This window comes from Gopherus flavomarginatus, chromosome 6 (assembly GCF_025201925.1).
Source record: "Gopherus flavomarginatus isolate rGopFla2 chromosome 6, rGopFla2.mat.asm, whole genome shotgun sequence".
NCBI lineage: Eukaryota > Metazoa > Chordata > Testudines > Testudinidae > Gopherus > Gopherus flavomarginatus.
In genome coordinates this window covers 50,174,500-50,180,787 of record NC_066622.1, presented here as the reverse complement: position 1 = coordinate 50,180,787, position 6,288 = coordinate 50,174,500, and positions in this window count along the sequence as shown.

Genomic DNA, 6,288 nt, shown 5'->3' with positions numbered 1-6,288 from the left:
CTTGACCTGGTTGCTAGTTGGGACAGCTAAGGAATGCAGGAGAGAAATGGCATCTGCCTGGACAACTGCTCTGCCCTAAGCATCCCTTGTGTCTGCTGTTCTGGTTCCCTGAGCCTGGTCACTACTACTGCCCAGTCACAGACCGGTACATCACAGGCACTGGGACAGAGGTTTATTTTCCCAGAACATTTGGTTCTATTTCCCCTCTTCAGTGCTTGCTTCCTCTGAAAAGGAGCAACAGACCAAACCCATGTCTTCATGGACAGGGAAGGCCAAGTTCTTAGCACTGGCCTCCTTACCTTGGCCCTGAGCTTGCCCTGTTTTCTGCAGATCTTACTCCTCACTGAAGCAAGTAAAAGCAGAATCTCAGGAGGAGGGAGCTCCAGTTCACCCTCATGAGCTCAAATCATCCTCTGTAGCCTGTGCTTGACACTCACTCACCATCCAGCTGTAGAACTTGATGCAGCTACTACTAATGGGGCTACAGAGGGTGGGTGCAGATTTCTGGGCCTCTGGCATACTGTACTCTGCCTTAAAGGAATGGGTGGCTCCTGACATAGGAAGGGTGAACTAGCCCTACCCCACTTGGGGCAGGCCTCTTCCATGCCTTCAGGCTGCCTGGGATGGGTATTGCATTTAAGAAGCCCCTGGGTTTCAGCAAGCTCCAGTGCCTTCTGAGGAGATGCTGTCCACCCGAGTGGACACCAAGGGGCTTTCCCTGCCTGTTGCATAGCCCCATCATACCACAACCAGCTGTTACTGCTCCAGCTCATCTTCCACAAGCCAATGGGCAGAGATTCCCGCCCCCCCCTGCTTTCAGTAATCCAGTCTTTAAAAGAGGCTATACCAGTAAGTTTGCCTCTTCTCTTCCCAGATCTGTCACAGCCCTGGGGTTCTGTTTGGGGGAATGACTGGCAGCATTGGCAACTTATGCTCTGGAATTATATCAGCTTGTGAAGAACTGCTAATGCAGCACCAAGTACTGGGGTCTGCAGAGAGCCTGGAGAGTTTGACCTGCTTGTCTCTGCTGAGTGCTGACTGTGAAATGTAGTGTTGGCTGTCAATGTCATTAACTACATCTCTAACCTGATACAATGCTGTCCTTGGGAGCCAAAAAATCTTACTGCCTTATAGGTGAAACTATGTTATATTGAACTTGCTTTGATCTGCCAGAGTGCACAGCCCTTCCCCATCCCCGGCGTGCTGCTTTACCACATTATATCCAAATTTGTGTTATATCGGATCATGTTTGTATCAGAGTAGAGGTGTATTTCAGTGCTGGCAACAAAGGAAGGAGTGGGTGTATTCTGAAGGGGTGCAAGCTGCTGTAAGTGGACTCTCCTGCTGATGTGGGTTGGTGAAACTTGTGGGCGAAGCTTGAGGCTTGCCTCATTTCCACCTATGTGATAGACATATGCACTTGTCAGCTTCAGTCATGTCTCATACTGCTATCTGCAACTTTTTCCTCAAATGTTTGTAATAAATTGGGGGACTCTCAAGTGGGAGGGGATGGAAGTAGGGATTCAACAACCATTAGAGTATTATGAGCACGTGTTATTTTGGTCTTAAAGAAGTGGCTGCATTCCATGGCCCCCACCAGCCTGGGCTAGGAAGTGACACCCCTTTTCCCCCTTGACCTTTCCTGGCACCACTTGCTAGACATAATTTTCACATAGCTTTCAAGTCAGCCTGTGGAGCCAACAGGTAAATCCATCCAGCACTGGGGGTTTTTGTGCGTGCGTGTGTGCGCGTGCCTACTTCTGCATTTGTGTCCTTTGCAGAATTATTACGGAGCTTGAAAAAAGCTCAGAGCTCCCCCTTGCGTCTCTGCTCCTTGCCCACGGGCCCCCGCCTGGGGGCTGAACAATCACAATGTGTGTTCTGCAAGTGCTGCAGGGCCGTGTTCTCCCCTGCTCCTCTCTTGAGGCCTGGTCTGCAGAATTTTTGTGCTGGTCTCCATGGTTGTTAGGAGTGTGATTTTTCCCAACACCCCCATGCCTGATACAATTAAAGCAACACAAGCCCTAGTATGGACATACCTGTGCTAGGCCAAAGGAGCTTTATATGTGTGTAGCCTATTCCCATCTGCATGCATGAGCAGCCCAGTAAAGCTGGCATCAACCACAGAAATATTGGCAACAAAATGTTCCAGGCTGTAGGCTGGAAGGAAGAGTCAGGATGGGAAGGAAATGCCAGGGTCCTCCAGCTTCCACAGCGATGAGCACCAGGCTTCCCATCCAGGATTAATCTGTACAGGCCTCAGCCTCTTCGACCAGTGTAACTGCATCCATTCACTGATACAGAATAATCTGCATTGCTCCATAAACTGGGTGCAAGCAAACATTGCATTTTAATATGGCTAAATGCATACATCTAGATACAAAGAATACAAGCCCTCCTTAAAGCATGGGGGACTTGATCCTGGGTAGCAGAGACTGAGCAAGACTTGGTGGGTGTGGTAGATAATCAGCTGAATGTAAGCTCTGTGATCAAAAGAGCTAATGTGACCCTGGGATGCATACAGGAATCTCCAGTAGGAGCAGAGATTATTTTAACCTCTGTATTTGGCACTACTGCTGGAATCCTGGATCCAGTTCTGGTGTCCACAATTCAAGAAGGTTGTTAAATTAGAGAAGGCCCAGGAGAAAAATTGAAGGATTCAAAAGCCTGCCTTATAGTGATTTATCTCCTTGAGTATTTAAATTAGTAAAGAGAAGGTTAAGGGCTGACTTGATCAGTCTATAAAAGTACCTTCACAGGGAACAAATATTTCACAATAGGTTGTTCACCCTAGCACAGAAAACTCTAACACAGCTCAATGGCTGGAAATTGATGCTAGGCCCATTCAGACTGAAAAGTAGGGGTACATTTTTAACCATGAGTGTAATGAACAATGGGAACCATTTACCAAGGGCTGTGATGGGTTCTCCACCACAGCAATTTTAAAATCACAATTAGCTATTCTTAGGACTCAGCTGTAGGAATTATTGTGGGTTAGTCTCTGGGGGTCAGACCAGGTCCTTTCTAGCCGTGGAATCATGAATCTGCCCTGAGGATTGTGCTGCTTCCATTAACCAGGCCAGTTAATGCACTGCAGCCTTTGCATGCAGACATGGCCCCTGTGAGAAGTTGCAGAGCTCTACTGAGCCCTGATCACAAGGCTGTGCCTTTGAGTTTCCCCAGTGTCCAAAACACACAAAAGGAGCCAGGAACAGGGATGAGGCCCCTCCCAGATGACCTTGCATGCATGGAAAATCTCTTGATGCTGCAAGGGCAGAATATAGGAAATGGGGGAAAGGGAACCTCCACTGTCCCACAGCTGGTCTGCAGCTGTAAACCCCTAACTCACAGCAGGGCCATTTGTGGGCCTCCATGGAGGCCATGGAGCATGGCATGGGGGAGGTCAGTCTACAGAACAAGGGGACAGCCAGGGGCAATGGAGCAGGGCAGGGGCAGTCCCACTCCACTCAGCCTAGTGCAAGGGCACTATTTACAAACCGGCAGTTGCCTGATGCACAGTGGCCCATCTGGCCCTGTGCTGCCAGCATGCCCCTTCCCCTCGGGGGTGGGCTCATGTTGTGCCACTCAGCCACTAAACCTGACACCCCCTGACTCCCTATAGCCAGAGACCTCATGGACCCACTATGTCCAGCACCCACCCCAGACTCCTCCACAAATCCACAGCGCTCTGTCCCAAACCCCACCACATGCCTAGCACCCCCCATGGAACCCCCATGCCCTAGTGCCCCAACACACACATCTTCCCTGCCCCCTCACAGCCCAGCACCTCCCCAGACACCTAAGAGACCCACTCCCCCATGCCCTGCCTCCCAGCCACACTCACCTGCCCTGCTGGGAGGTAACTGCCAGGTTGAGCCAGCAGTGCAGCCAGGGCTGGTCCCAGGGTGGGGAATTGCTCTGGCCCTTGGGAGTGGTATGATCAGCCAGGCCAGGGCCTGCCCCGGCCAGGCTGACTGAGAACCCACTTGCCTGGAGAGGCCCAGACAAGACCCCTCCCACTGTTGTCCTCCCCACCAGCTGAGACCTGAGACTGGCCAGGCTTCTGCAACAGTCCAGGTGGTTCAGCTCCAGGGAGACAGGTGGGGTCCCACAGGGGGTGGGAAGCAGAGACTGCCTGGAGCCAGAGGTGCACTGGGGTCCGGCCAAGGGGCAGAGAGAAGCATGGGGATGGGAGTGGGGACTCGGGGCGCAGTGCAAGTGGAGCAGGCTGAGGCCCCTTCTGAGCATGGGCCCGGCTCCAAGGGCCCACTGGAGCCATTGTTCACGGCCCAAGCCTGACCGAGTTCTTGTGTGAAGGGGCTGTGGTGACTGCCAATAGCCACTAGATGGCAGCCGCTCCCCAGCAATGCCCGCCATAGCCTTCCCCAGAGCTCAGGGGGTGGTGCCAGAGTTGGGTGCTGGGCTTGAGCACGGAGGGTTTTGTTGCACCTCCTGCCTGCTCCCTTTTCACCCATCAGCTCTGCTCAGGGTCCCGTGTCAGCCACAGGTCACTGACCCCTAGCTGGACAGGCGTGTCTCCCACCTTCAGAGCCATGGGCGTGGGGTCTGCAGGCTGAGCAGGTGACCATGTGGGCCCAGCCCCACCCTGGTACGCCTAGCTCCAGGACACAGGCAGGGATGGGGACACACACAGGGGAGGATTTGAGCCGGCCAGTGACTAACACAAACACCAGGGAGCAAAAGCCAGCCGGAGACATGGAAATGTGGGGAGCAGCCGCAGCTCTGTGTTGTGCCATGATCCCTCCCACCCCACAAGGGGGCTCTTTGGATCAGCTCCCGGCTCCAAGGTGTCTCAAGCCCCACTGGCCATGTGTAGCCTTGGGGCCCACAATGGGGCTGCCCAGCTCAGCCTCTGGCTAAGGATGCAAATCGAGGGGTTCCTGGCACCAGCAAATAACGCGGGTGACCCCACCCACACAAGGCACATGGCTGGAGAAATTTCACGAGGCTCTCTGGACATGCCTGACACTGATGCAGAGTTGGGGGTTAGGGGAGAGGGCCCAGAACCTGGGGGGGCAAGGGAGGCTGGATCCTTAGCCTGAGCCGGGGGTCGGATCGTTGCCTGTGATGAGGTGGGGGCTCTTCCCTGGGACTCGGACCTCTCACCGTCTGGAAGGTGCCTGAGGGCTCATTAGCACCTAGCTCTGTCGGGACCTCACTTCCGAGCACTCTCTGAGCGCTCTGGCTGTGCCAGGGTAGGCGCTAGGCCTGCCTTGTGGTCTAGGGCGGGCACAGGCTCAGAGAGGCTGGAGGGTCCCTGAGGGAAAGAACCCCATGCTGGGCTCCTGAGGGGACTGGGTGGCAGTCGGGGCAGCTGATCAGATCATCCCAGTAGGGGATGCCAGGACCCGGTGCAATTTGAGCGTGGAGTCTTCGCTGCAGGATCTCTGCACCATTTGGGGGCCTGTTAACCAGGGTGGGATGTGTGGGTGCCCCCCCCAATCTCCCGTGAGCAGTTATAGGAGGGAAGTGGAACCCGGACACCTGGGTTCTGTACCTGACTCCTTTTGTGGCCTCATGCAGGTCAAGGCCCCGCTCGGTGCCTCAGTTTCCCCCTTTCTCAGGAGTTGGAGCCCTGAGCCTTGCAGGGCTGGAGATGCTGAGCTGGGGATTCTTGCCAAGAGATTGGCCCCATGCAGGGACTGAGGGGCATCCCAATCCCTCTCCTCGCAGTTCTAATGGGGTGCAGTGCTCACCCCCTCCTGAGGCACCTTGTCCATGGAGCCAGTGCCTGATTGCAGGGCACTGGTCCCCGACCCTGGTGCTGGGATCCCTGCCTGGAGAATGGTCCCTCTGTGGGTGTGTGAATCACATCAGCCCTCAGGTTCACATCAGCCCAGTGCCACCACAGTCCACAGGGAGCCAGGCCCTCCCTTGTCACTAGTGGGGGCTCTCCTGCCTTCCTGGGAGGCAGCTAGCGATCTGCAGCAGGAGCCCCATCCTCTGCCCCCTACTAACATGCCTCATTCTGCCACAGAGGGACCGTCTTGGGGAGACCCATCTCCAGGTTCCTCCCAGCTTTGCCATGGCACTGTGATGCCAGTTATTGGGCAGGCACCTGCCTGCTCACAATGGGCTGAGCCACAGCTGTGGCCCCAGCAGACAGGAGGGGCCTTTGGTCAGTGCCAGCCAGAGCAGGACTGCAGCCAACACCATTACAGGCAGCAGCTCCAGACACAGGCGGCGAGTTATATGGGCTCGAGGTGCCTGGGCTCCAGGAATATTCAGGGCTGGGGGCCCTGCTCCAGCAATATTTGGAGCTGGGTC